Genomic DNA, 14,458 nt, shown 5'->3' with positions numbered 1-14,458 from the left:
TCTGGGCTGATGGCTCAGAGCCTGGAGCCTGTTTCCGATTCTGTGTCTCCCTCTCTCTCTGCCCCTCCCCCGTTCATGCTCTGTCTCTCTCTGTCCCAAAAATAAATAAACGTTGAAAAAAAAATTTAAATGTATTGCTAGATGTGAATTGCTAATATTTTGTTGAGGATTTTCATCTATGTTTATCAAAGATATTCACTTATAGTTTTCTGTTTTTGTGGTACTTTTATCTGGTTTTGGAATGAGGGTAATGGTGGCCTCATAGAATGAATTTGGAAGTTTTTCTTGCTTTTCTACTTTTGTAAAAATTTAAGAAGACTAAGCATTAACTGTTCTTTAAATCATTTGTTAGAATTCGCCTATGAACCCATCTTGTCCTGGGCTTTTGTTTGTTAAGGGTTTTTTGATTACTGATTCAATTTCATACCTGGTAATTTGTTCAAATTTTCTATTTCTTCCTGTTTTATGTTGGGTAGGTTATGTTTCTAGGAATTTATCCATTTATTCTAGGTTGTCCAGTTTGGTCGCATAAAACTTTTCATAACATTCTTTTATAATCCTTTGTTTGTATTTATGTGCTATTATTTGTTATCTCTCCTCTTTCATTTCTGGTTTTGTTTGAGTCCTCTTTGTATTTCTTTCTTTTTGTCTGTCTGTCTGGCTAGAGGTTTATCAATTTTGTTGATCTTTTTAAAGACCAGCTCCTGGTTTAATTGATTGATTCTATTGATTTTTAGTTTGTATATCATTTATTTATGCTCCAGTCTTTATTATTTCCTTCCTTGTGCTGGATTTGGGTTTTGTCTGTTTTTCCTTTTTTACATCCTTTAAGGTTAGATTGTTTGATATTTTTCTTCTTAAGGTAGGCTTGTATTGCCTTCCCTCTTAGAATTTTTTTGCACACTAAAGATTTTGGATTGTTGTTTTTATTTTCATTTGTATCCATGTACTTTTTGATTTCCTCTTTGATTTCTTGTTTGACCCATGCACTGTTTAGTAGCATGTTATTTAACCTCCATGTATTTGTGCCCTTCCCAGATTTTTTCTTGTGGTTGATTTCTAATTTTATAGCATTGTGATCAGAAAAGATGCAGGGTATAACTTTGATCTTCTTGAAATTGTTGAGACTTGTTTTGTAACCTAATATGTGATCTATTCTGGACAAGGTTCCATGTGCACTTGAATTTGTAATCTGCTCTTTTATGGTGGAATGTTCTGAAAATACTCATTAAAACTCTCTGGTCCAGTGTGTCATTCAAAGCCACTGTTTCCTTATTGATTCTCTGTTTGCATGATCTGTTCATTGATGTAGGTGGGGTGCTGAAGTCCCCTACTAGTCTTGTATTACTATCAATCAGTTCCTTTAACTTTTTTATTAACTGTTTTATGCACTTCGGTGCTCTCATATTGGGTGAATAAATATGTACAATTGTTATGTATTCTTGTCCTCTTAATGATTTTATAGTGTCCTTCTTTGCCTCTTAGTACAGTCTTTGGTTTAATGTCTATTTTGTCTGATATAAATATTGCTACCCTGTTTTTCTTTTCATGTCCATTTGCATGATAAATGTTTATCCATCCTCTCACATTCAATCTGCATGTGTCTTTAGGTCAGAAGTGAGTCTCTTGTAGGCAGCATATAGATGGGTCTTGTTTTTTTTTATCCATTGTGTCACTGTCTTTTGATTGGAGTATTTAGTCCATTTACAATCAGAGTAATTATTGATAGGCATATATGTATTGCCATTGTATTATTTGTTTTGTGGTTATTTTTGTGGATCTTCTCTGATCCTTACTTCCCTTACTCTCTTCTCTTATCATAAGTTGGCTTACTTTAGTGATATACTTGGATTCATTCTCTTTATTTTTTGCATATCAATTACTGGTTTTTGATCTGTGGTTACCGTTAAATTCATATATAACATTTGCATATAGCAGCCTATCTTTAGTTGTTGGTCGGTTGAGTTTGAACCCATTCTTTACTCCTCTCCTCCTCAGGTTTTAGGTATATGGTGTCATTCTTTACTTCCTTTTACTTTGTGAGTCCCTTGACTGATTTTTACAGATACTCTAATTTTTTGCCTTTTTTGTGCTCCCTACTTTTGTTACTTTTACTTATGGTCTTTCCTCAAAAAGTCCCATTTAACACTTTTTGCAGGGCTGGTATAGTAGTCATGAACTTCTTTTAGCTTTTATCTGGGAAACTCTATCTCTCCTTCTATTCTGAATGATAGCCTTGCTGGGTAGAGCAAGATTTTGCCTACGGATTTTTTCCTTTCAGCACTTTGAATATATCATGCCTCTCTTGACTTGCCAAGTTTCTACTGAAAAATCTGCTGATAGCCTTATTGGGGGGGGTTCCCTTGTATGTAGCTGTATTATTTTCCCTTACTGCTTTTAAAAATCTTTATCTTTGCTTTTTGCCATTTTAATTACTATGTGTTTTGGTATGGACGTCCATTGGTTCATTTTGTTGTGGAATCTCTGAGCCTCCTGGATTTGAATTTCTGTTACCTTCCCCAAATTCAGTAATTTTTACTAATATTTCTTCAAATAAATTTTCCGTTCCTTTTTTTCTCTCTTCTTCTTGGGTCTCTATAATGTGAACATCATTAAATTTGAAGTGGTTGATTTCTCTGTCTATTCTCATTTTGCATAATTTTTTTTCTCTTACCTGTTCAGCTCGAGTATTTTCCATTACTGTGTCCTCCAGATCATTGATTTATTCTTCTACTTCATCTAGCCTTCTATTTATTCCATCTAGTGCATTCTAAATTTCAATTATTGTGTTCTTCATCTGTGACTTGTTCTTTTTTATCTCTTTGTTAAGGGTCGGTCTTACTGATATTTTCCATTCTTTTCTCAAGTCCAGTGAGTATCTTTATATTCATTACATTAAATCCTCTAGCAAGTACATTACTTATCTTCCTTTCATTTAGGTCCCTTGCTGTGATTTTGTTTTGTTCTTTCATTTGGGATATATTTCTCTGTCTCCTCATCTTGTCTAACTTTCTATTTGTCTGTGTTAGGAAAGTCAGCTAAGTCTCTTGCTCTTGAAAGTAGTGGGTGGGGCACGCACTTTTAACAAGGTGGTACTGGTCTTTTTCCACAAAAGATGTGAAGCTATGGATACCAGGCAGGGTGTGCCACAACATGCACACAGGTGTGCCATGACCACAAGTTGTACATTGTGGTCCTCTTCCACAGGGCATGCACACCTGCTGCTGAGACCAGAGCCAGCTGGGACTGCTCCACAAAGTGTGAACAGACTAGGGGAGGGTGTGCAGTTTTAACAAGGCATGTGTCCCCTCTGTAGGAGGTGACAAGCTGCTGACACCAGGACCAAGGGCCATCCAAGAGCATAGTTGGGAGATGCAGTGTTGGCAAGGTTTGTGCAGGTCTCTCACAAGAACTAAGGCAGCCCCCGCTGGAGGCATTGGAGTTTGGGGTGAGCAAGTTAAGTAGTGAATACCAGTGCTGTGCTGGTTCCTTCAGGTTACTGTGTGTTTATGCTGGGGTGTGGAGGAGGGAAATGGTGTCTGCCATCTCCTTTGACCTTTCCTGGAAAGGTCCCTCAGCAAACTCTGAGGTTAGTATAACTACCCCTCTGGTATGCCCCAGGTGTTTTTCAAACTACTGCTTCTATGCTGTATCTCTATGAGGCTGTTTGTTGTGTTGGCTCTTTAAGGGCAGGAACTCAGTTTCTTATTGCCCCTCCAGGCTCTCCTGGAGATGAGCCCACTAATTTTTCAGCTCCAGGCTTTAAGTCTCACTGGTTGTCAGAAGTCACAAAATTTGGCCCATCTGATTTTCAAAGCCAAATGCCATGGGGATTCATTTTCCCCATGTGGTCTCCCCAATGTGATAGTCTTTTCCTAACCCCTCTGCATGCCCATGACTTCCTCCCTTTGGTGGCCACCAATTAATTAATTCCTTTTATATTATTTTTTTAATGTTTATTTTTGAGAGAGAGAGAGCAAGCAAGTGAGTGCGCAAGTGGGGGAGGGGCAGAGAGAGGGAGACACAGAATCTGAAGCAAGCTCCAGGATCTGAGGTATCAGCACAGAATCCGAGGTGGGCCTGGAACTCACGATTGGAGAGATCATGACCTGAGCGGAGGTTGGAAGCTTCACCAACTGAGCCACATGCCCCTAATTAATTAATTCTTTAATTAATTAATTCCTTTCTCCTTCTAACTTTGTTCTTCTTTGTTCTTCTTTGACGAGTTCCTTGAGGTAGATGGTGAGATTGAGATCTATCTCGTTCTTTTTTTAAAAAAAAATTTTTAATGTTTTTATTTATTTTTGAGACAGAGAGAGACAGAGCATGAGCAGGGGAGGGGCAGAGAGAGGGGGAGACACAGAATCTGAAGCAGGCTCTAGGCTCCGAGCTGTTAGCATGGAGCCCAACTCGGGGCTCAAACCCACGGAGTGTGAGATCATGACCTGAGCTGAAGTCGGACGCTCAACCGACTGAGCTACCCAGGCACCCCAAGATCTATCTTGTTCTTAAAGTAGGTATTTATTACTGTGAACTTCTCTCTTAGAATTGCTTTTGCTCCATTCCTTGGATTTTAGTATATTGTAGTTTCATTTTCCTTTCCTTAGCAACATCCATTCCTGAGATGTTTTATTTCCCCTTTAATTTCTTCTTGGCTGTATTAGTTGTTCAGAAGTGTTGTTTAGGGATGCCTAAGTGGCTCAGTCAGTTGAGCTTTGGACTTTGACTCAGGTCATGATCTCATGGTCATGGGTTCAAGACCCGCGTGGGGCTCTGTGCTGATAGCTCAGAGCCTAAAGCCTTCTTTGGACTCTGTGTCCCCTCTCTTTCTGCCCCTCCCCTGCTCGAACTTTGTGTCTCTCTGTCTCTCTCAAAAATAAATAAAGTTTTTAAAAGTAAAAAAAAAGTGTTTAATTTCCTTATATTCATGAAATTTCCAGTTTTCTTCCTGTTATTAATTTCTAGTTTCAGACCATTGTGGTTAATGGAAATACTTGTTGTTTCAATTTTCTTTTTTTTTTTTTTTAATTTTTTTTTTCAACGTTTATTTATTTTTGGGACAGAGAGAGACAGAGCATGAACGGGGGAGGGGCAGAGAGAGAGGGAGACACAGAATCGGAAACAGGCTCCAGGCTCTGAGCCATCAGCCCAGAGCCTGACGCGGGGCTCGAACTCACGGACCGGACCGCGAGATCGTGACCTGGCTGAAGTCGGACGCTTAACCGACTGTGCCACCCAGGCGCCCCATGTTTCAATTTTCTTAAACTGGCTAAGACTTGTTTTGTGACCTAGGATATAGTCTATCCTAGGAAATTTTCCACGTGTGCCTGAGGAGAATGTGTGCTCTGTAGTTGTTGGATGAAATTTCTATAAATGTCAGTCCCATTTGGTCTATAGGGTTGTTCAAATCTACTTATGTTTCTTTTTGTTTTGTTTTAAATTTTATTTTGAATTCTAGTATACTTACCATACAGTGTTATATTGGTTTCAGATGTACAAATAGTGACTAATAATTCCACACATCACATGGTGCTCATCACAGGTGGATTGCCTCTTAACCATCCTCTGACTTACCTCCCCTCTGGTTACTATCAGTTTGTTGTCTATAGTTAAGAGTCTGTCTTGGTTTCTCTTTTTTCATTTGTGTTGTTGTTGTTGTTCCTTAAATTCCACATAAGAGTGAAATCATGGTATTTGTCTTTTCTCTGACTGATTTAAATTAGCATTATACTCTCTAGAATCATCCATATGTGCATGTATTCCTTTGAATTAGTGTTTTCATATTTTTGGGGTAAATACCCAGTAACATGATTATAGGATATTAGAGTAATTCTATTTTTAATGGCTTGAGGAAACTTCATACTGTTTTCCACAGTGGCTGCTTAATATTTCATTCCCACCAACAGTGCATGAGGGTTTCTTTTCCTCTACATCTTTGCCAATATTTGTTGTTTCTTATGTTCTGATTTTAACCATGCTGACAGGTGTGAGGTGATATCTCGTAGTTTTTATTTGCATTTCCCTGATGATGAATGATGTTGAGTATCTTTTCATGTGTATGTTGGCCATCTGTATGTCTTCTTTGGGGAAATGTCTGTTCTTCTGCCCATTTTTAAATTGGATTATTAGTTTTGGGGGTGTTGAGTTGTATAAGTTATTTAACAGATTTTCGATACTAACACTTCATCAGATATGTCATTTGCAAATATCTTCTCCCATTCTGCAGGTTACCTTTCAGTTTTGTTGGCTATTTCCTCTGCTGTGCAGAAGCTTTATATTTACATATAGTCCCAATAGTTTACTTTTGCTTTTATTTCCCTTGCCTCAGGAGAACTATCTAGAAAAATGTTTCTAAGTCCTATGTCAGAGAAATATAGAAATATATATGCCTATGCTCTCTTCTAGAATGTTTATGGTTTCAAGTCTCACATTTAGTTCTGTAATTCATTTTGAATTTATTTTGGTGCATGGTGTAAGAAAGCAGTTCAGTTTCATTCTTTTGCATGAAGCTGTCTAGTTTTGCCAGCATCACTTATTTAAGAGACTGTCTTTTCCTGATTGTATATTCTTGCCTACTTTGTCATAAATTAACTGACCAGGTAAGTCTTGGTTTATTTCTGCATTCTCTATTCTGTTCCATTCATCTGTGTCTATTTTTGTGCCAGTACCATACTGTTTTGATTACTACAGCTTTGTAGTATATCTTGAAATCTGGGAATGGAATGCCTCCAGCTCTGCTGTTTTTCAAGATTAATTTGGTATTCAAGGTCTTTTGTGGTTCCACACAAATTTTAGAATTATTTGTTCTTGTTCTGTGAAAATGCTGTCAGTATTTTACAGGGATTGCATTGAATTGGTAGATTGCTTTGGGTAAAAAAGACATGTTAACAATAAATTTTCTTCCAGTTCTTGAGGATGGACATTCTTTTTGTTGTCTTAAATTTCTTTCATCAGTATTTTATGGTTTTTAGAGTAAAGCACTTTTATCTCTTTGGCTAAATTTATGTCTATGTATGTTACTATTTTTGGTGCAACTGTAAAAGGGATTGTTGTCTTAATTTCTCTTTCTTCTGTTTATTATTAGTGTATATAAATGCAACAGATTTCTGTACATTGATTTTGTATCCTGCAACATTATGGAATTAATTTATCAGTTCATTTATCAGTAGCTTTTTGGTGGAGTCTTTATAGAGTTTTCTATATGTAGTTTCATGTCATCTGCAAAAAGTTAAAGTTTTACTTCTTTCTTACCAATTTGGATGCCTTTATTTTTGTTGTTGCTGTTGTTGTTGTCTAATTGCTGTGGCTAGGACTTCCAGAACTATGTTGTCTAAAAGTGGTGAAAATGGGCATCTTTGTCTTGTTCCTGACCTTAGTGGGGATAGCTCTTCATTTTTCCCTATTTTGTAGGTTAACTGCAGGTTTTTCATAGATGGCCTTTATTTTGTTGAGGTGTGTTCCCTTTAAACCCACTTCGTTGAAAGTTTTTATCATGAGTGGATGTTGTATATTGTCAAATACTTTTTCTGCATCTATTAAGATGATCGTACGGTATTTATCCTTTCTCTTGTTAATGTGATGTAGCACATTGATTGATTCACAAATATTGAACCACCCTTACATCTAAGGCATAAATCTTACCCTATCTTGGTGGGTAATTTCTTTTTAAAGTTTATTTATTTAAGAGAGAGAGTGAGGAGGCACATCTGAGTCGGGGAGGGGCAGAGGGAGAAAGAGACTCTTAAGCAGGCTCCACACTCAGTGCAGCCAACATGGGGCTCAGAAAGAGCCAACATGGGGCTCGTTCTCATGACTCTGAGATCATGACCCAAGCCAAGGTGAAGAGTGCAATCCTTAACTGACTGAGCCACTCAGGTGCGCCAGTGGACGATTTTTTATATGTATTAAATTCACTGGGGTGCCTAGGTGGCTCAACCAGTTAAGCAATGGATTCTTGATTTGGGCTCAGGTCATATTCTCACAGTTTGTGAGTTCAAGTCCTTCATGGGGCTCTGTGCTGTCAGACTGGAGCTTGCTTGGGATTCTCTGTCTCCTCTCTCTGCCTCTACCCCACTCATGCTGTCTTTCTCTCTCAAAAATAAATAAACTTTAAAAAATAAATGCATTAAATTCAGTTTGCTAATATTTTGTTGAGGATTTCTCTATGTTCTTTAGAGATACTGGCATGGAGTCTTTCTTTTCTTTCTTTCTCTCTGTCTTTCTGTCTTTCTCTCTTTGTGTGGTTTTGGTATCAAGGTGATGCTGGCCTCATAGAATAAATTTGGATGTTTTCCTTTCTCCTTTATTTTTCAGAATAGTTTGAGTAAGGTAGATATTAAGTGTTGGTATAATTCAGCTGTGAAGCCATCTAGTCCTGTACTTTTGTTTGTTGAAGTTTTTTGATTACTGATTTAACTGCATTACTAGTAATCAATCTGTTCAAATTTTCTATATCTCCTCGATTCAGTTTAGATTATATCTTTCTAGGAATTTATCCACTTCTTCCAGGTTGTCCAATTTATTGGCATACAATTTTTCTTAGTAGTCTTTCATAATCCTTTGCCTTTTTCTGATGTTAGCTGTCATTCCTCCTTCACTTCTGTATTAATTTGAGTCCTGACTCTCTTTCTTTTGATGAGTCTTATTAAAGGTTTATCATTTTTTCCTCCTTTCAAAGAACCATCTCATAATTATTGATTTTTTAGCCTCTGTTTCATTTATTTCTGTTCTAATCTTCATTATTTACTTCCTTCTGATAGTTTTAGACTTTTTCTTTTCTAGATTTTTTTAGCTGTAATGTTAGATTATTTATGTGAAATTTTTTGTTTATTTCTTGTAGTAGGACTGTATTACCACAAACTTTCCTCTTAGAGCTGTTCTTTCTGTGTTCCATAGATTTTGGAACTTTGTGCTTTCATTTTCATTTCTATGTATGTTTTTATTTCCTCTTTGATACCGTGGTTGACTCATTCATTGTTTAGTAGAATGTTGTTTAACTGATTTCTAGTTTCATACCATCATGGTTGGAAAAGATGCTTGAGAAGATTTCAATCTTAAATTTATTAAGACTTATTTTGTGGCTTAACATGTGATTGATTAATCTTGGAGAATATTCCATGTGTACTTGAAAAGAATATGTTTCTGTGTAGAGGTGGGTTTTTCTGTATGTATCTATTAGTTCCTTCTGGCCTAAAGTGTCATTCAAAGTCACTGTTTCCTTGATTTTCTCTCTGGACGGTCTATCCATTGATGAAATGAGTTGTTAAAGTCCTCTGCTATTGTTGTATTACTGTCACTTTCTCCCTTTATGTTAATAATTGCTTTATGTATTTAGGTGCTCCTCAGTTGCGTGCATAGATGTTTAGAGTTGTTATATCCTCTTCTTGGATTGTTCCCTTTATCATTATGTAATGCCCTTCTTGGTCTATTCCTATAGTTTTTGTTTTAAAGTCTATTTTGTTTGACATATGTATCGCTATACCAGTTCTTTTTTTTCTTTTTCTTTTTAACTTCCATTTGAGTGGTATGTATTTTTTCTAGTCCCTTACTTTCAGTTTATACTTCTCTTTAAGTCTGAAGGGGGTCTCTTGTAGGCAGTCTATAGAAGGGTCTTGTTTTTTGTTTTTTGTTTTTTTTCATTCACTCACCCTATGTCTTTTGTTTGTAGCATTTAGTGCATTTATATTTAATTATTTAGGTGTGTACTTACTGCCATTGTAATTGTTTTCTTGTTTTTGTAGTTCTTTGTTTCTTTCTTCTTTTGTTCTCTTCATGGTTTTATACCTTGTCTAGCATTGTGCTTGGATTTTTTTCTCTTTAGTTTTGTGTGTGTGTGTGTGTGTGTGTGTGTGTGTGTGTGTGTGTATTTGTTATGGGTTTTTGATTCTTAGTTACCATTAGATTTATATGTAACATCTTGTGTGTACACCAGTCTATATTCAGTTGATGGTTGCTTAATTTTGAATACATTCTAAAAGCACTAACTTTTTATTTCTATGTTTTATGTATATGACGTTATAATTTATATATTTTTATTTTGTGTATCTCCTGACTGACTTTTATAGATAAAATTGATTTTACTACTTTTGTGGGTTTTAAAAAAATTTTTTTTACATTTATTTATTTTTTGAGAGACAGAGCACAAGTGGGGGAGGGGCAGAGAGAGAAGGAGACACAGAATCCGAAGCAGCTCCAGGCTCCAAGCTGGTCAGCACAGAGCCTGACGTGGGGCTCAAACCCACGAACTGTGAGATCATGACCTGAGCCGAGGTCGGCCGCTTAACCAACTGAGCCACCCAGGTGCCCCACTACTTTTGTGTTTTAATCTCCAAACTGGCTATGTAAGTGATTAATCTGCTATCTTTATTATACATTCACTTTTACCTGTGAGTTTTTTCCTTCTATAAATTTCTAATGGTTATAGCCATTGTTGCTTTAAATATTCCTTTTGTCCTTTTTCTCTTTGTCTTCTCCTGGAATTTCCATAATGAAGATATTGTTTCTTTTGATTATGTCTCATAAGTCCCTGTAGACTTTCTTCACTCTTTGTCATTTTTTTGTTTTTATTTTTGCTACTCTGACTTGATAATTTCAAATGTTATGTATTCTAGGTCACTGTTTCTTCTGCCTGGTCAAGTCTGCTTTTGAAGCTCTCTATTGAATTCTTCAGCTAAGTTTTATTTTTTAGCTCTATGATATCTGTCTCTCTCTTTTTTTTTTGATAGTTTCTCTTTCTTTGTTAAACTTCTCATTTTGTTCAGATTTTTAAAATTTTCTTGTCAGTGTGTTCTTATAGTTCACTTAACTTCTTTAAGAGGATTATTCTGAATTCTTTGCCAGACAGTTCATAGATCTCCATTTTTTTAGGGTCACTTATTGGACCTTTATTAGTTTCCTTTGGTGTTGTCATGTTTACCTGACTTTTTAATTTTTTATCTTGGTATCTGAGCATTGGAATGCAATCTCTTCTTCTGAGATTTTATTGGCTCACTTTGGCAGAGACCATTCTTCACCAGGCAGCTCAATTTGGACTTTTTTTTTAATGTGTCTGCTGGTAATATTCTTGGAGGAGGGGGAGCTTGCTATCATTTTTGGGTGAGGCCACTGCCAAAGCACTGAGGTCAGGGGTTGGTGCTTCTGACTGAAAAGAGTTAGATAGGGCTTCTGCTTGGTTCCCTGCATAGACGAAGGGCTGTAGAATAGGCTCCATGGTTACTTGGGTTCTCTAGTCAGGCTTCCTAAGCAGTTGGTACTGGGTACTATACTCAGCTGGGGTTATGAATTATCTTTCATACCCTGGGACAGTCCCCAGCACCTGCATGGCTCATTATTTGGGGACCATAATCAGACAAAATTATCCAGTAAATTCTTTTGCTGGACAAGGCCACGGATTTTGCTCTGCAGAGGGAGATAGGTATACGCTGTACACTTTGTTTAAGTGCCACTGTAAGCAGGGTCGTTGGATGAGCTTCATAGCTTCCTGAGTGTTCTGGTTAGGTTCCCTGATCAGACAGGTTGACAGCTGTATTTAGCTATGGTCAGGGCTGCAAATTAGTTTTCTTGCCCAGGGAGAGTGGGAGAACTAGTTTTAAGGTTAGCAAGATTTTTTGTTTGTGGTCTTCACCCCAGGTAACCCACACTCCAAGTTCCCTGGCTGAATGGGGTTACTGGTTTTGTTCTGTGGACACTCAGCTCTTCCTGCTGTATTCTGCTTGAGCATTAGTGGGCAATGCAGCTTTTCAGTGGTCCAGCCAGTCTTTCTGGTCAGATGGGGCTGGCAGCTACTCAGCAGTTGGTATGAATTAGCTCCTCTGCCTGGGCATGGGCAGACCAGACTCTAGGGACCACAAAAAGCTCTTCATCTGAGGACTAAAATCAAGGAGATAGGAGTTCCTTAGTCAGGTTGCACCACTGACTTGATTCTGCAGGTTAGCAAAACCAATGACTTAGACTACTATTTGGTTGCTGCTGGTAGGAACTCAGTCTGCCAAGATCTGAGTGCTGGTTGTTGGAAGCTCCTCTTCTCTTCTCCACTACAATCAGATTTCCAGTAGTCAAGCACCACAGATTCTCCTATAGTTCCCATGGAGTGAAATTGGAGTTGGGACTCCCAGGAAGTGGTCCACACTCTGGGAGAGCTAGATGTGCACCCCTGGCTTTCTTTTCCTACTGGAGGAACTATAGTCTTAGAGGAAACCTCTCATTGTGATGCTGCACTGGCCTGGGGGAAGAGCATTTTAGTCAGCATGTAACTGATCCTGTTACCCCTCTAATGTGGTCTGTCTTGGTCTTTGTGGTGCAGAGGGGTGCTTCAGCACATCATATTCTAGGATTTTCTTAGTGGCGTCTTGTGCAAGAACTGTGCATGAATATTTGTTAGCTGTTTTTCTTGTAAAAGGGATCTAAGTCAGGAATGACGTATGGTGTCATTTTGGTGATGTCACTCCTACCATATTGTTTAACCAATTCATCCATCAGTGGACATTTGGGTTACTTCCACCTTTTGACTATTGTGAATAATGCTGCTATGAACAAATATCAGTTTGAGTCCTGCTGCCAATTCTTTTGAGTATTTACCCAAAGTGAAATTTCAGGCTGTATGGGAATTCTATTTTTTAATTTTTTGAGGATCCATCAAGCTGTTTCTCATAGCAGTTGCCTATTTCACATTTCCACTAGCAGTGCACAAAGGTTCCAGTTTTTCTACATCATTGTCAACACTTGTTATTTTTCTTTCTTTCTTTTTTTAATAATTACCATCTTAATGGGTGTGAAGTTGTATCTTGTGGTTTTTAATTTGCATTTCCCTAATGATTAGTAATTTTGAGTTCTTTTTTATGTGCTTATTAGCCATTTGTATACCTTTGTTTGGAGAAATGTCTTTTCAAGTCCCCTGCCCATTTTTTAATTGGTTGCTTATTTTCCTGTTGTTGAATTGTAGGTGTTCCTTTTATATTCTGCATATTAATCATCTTTTAAGATATATGATTTGCAAGTATTTTCTTCCATTCCATAGGTTACCTCTTCACTTTGTTGATTATGTCCTTTGATGCATATAGTTTTAAATTTCAATATAGTCCAATTTGTCTGTATTTTCTTTTGTTTCCTGTGCTTTTGGTGTCCTAGTCATTGCAAAGTCCAATGTTAAGAAGTTGTTTCCTGTCTTCATTTAAGAATTTCATCATTATAGCTCTAATATTTAGGTCTTTGATCCATTTTGAGTTATATTTTCATATGGAGTAAGATAAAAGTCCAACTTCATTTTCATGCATATGGATATTCAGTTTTCCCAACATTCATTTTTTGAAGATTGTCCTCTTCCCGTTAAATTGTCTTGGTGCTGTTGTCCAGAAGCATTTGACCATATATGCAAAGATTTATTTCTGTTTTCTACTCTGTTCTTTTGTTCTTTGGTGTTTTTGGTCTCTACGTTTGTTTTTATGCTGGTTTTGATTACTATAGCTTTGTCACAGCTATTGAAGTTGGGAAGTAGTCCACATTTAAGCTTGTTCTTTTTCAAGACTGTTTGGCTATTCATAGTCCCTTGAGATTTTATATAACTTTTAGGATAAATTTTTTTCTTTTTTCAAAATACTTTTGGGGTTTTGACAGGAATTGCACTGAATCTGAAGGTCACATTGGATAGTATTGATATCTTAACATTAAGTCTTGCCATTCATGAACACAGGATATCTTCCATTTGTTGATGTGTTTTAAGTTTCTTTCATAAATGTACATGAGCTGTTACAGTATTTTTATTCATAATATTAAAAAACTGGAAATCACACAGACATTCTTCAAAAAGTTAATGGTTGAACAAACTGTAGTACGTCCACACCATGAAATATTATTCAGAAATAAAAAGTAATAAACTATTGACATACTCAACAACCCAAATGAATCTCCAGAGAACTGTGCTGGGGAATGACAATCTGAAAATATTATGTAGTATATGATTCCATTTATATAACCTTTTTGAAATGATACAGTTATAGAAATTAATAACAGATTAATGATTTCCAAGGATTAATGAGTGGTTGAGAGTTAGAGGGAAGTGGATGTGTTTACCAAAGGTTGACATAAGAGGTCATTGTGGTGATGGAAATGTACTGTATCTTGACCATATCATTGTCAATATCCTGATTGTGATATTGTACTAAAGTTTTGCATAGTATCTCTGCATTATTTCTTACAACTGCATGCAAACCTCAAATTATTTAAAAATAAAGACTACAATTTAGAAGAAAGAAAAAGGCAAGGAAATACGTGATATCTTTGAGAAAGATTTCCATAAAATATTGTTGACAATAAAAGGAAATTTAATGCTGTTTGGGAAATGGCTGGCTATAATGATTCCCTTCTCAAGCTCTCTTGAGAATCAAGTTTTTTTTTTTTTTTTTCTTTTTGCCTTGTTTTAATGATGCTTAGAATACAAGTATCTTGCATCAGTCACAGCTCT

The sequence above is a fragment of the Herpailurus yagouaroundi genome, unplaced genomic scaffold (genome assembly GCF_014898765.1).
Source record: "Herpailurus yagouaroundi ecotype Mexico unplaced genomic scaffold, PumYag 185, whole genome shotgun sequence".
In the NCBI taxonomy this organism is placed as follows: Eukaryota; Metazoa; Chordata; class Mammalia; order Carnivora; family Felidae; genus Herpailurus; species Herpailurus yagouaroundi.
This window is presented reverse-complemented; position numbering follows the sequence as displayed.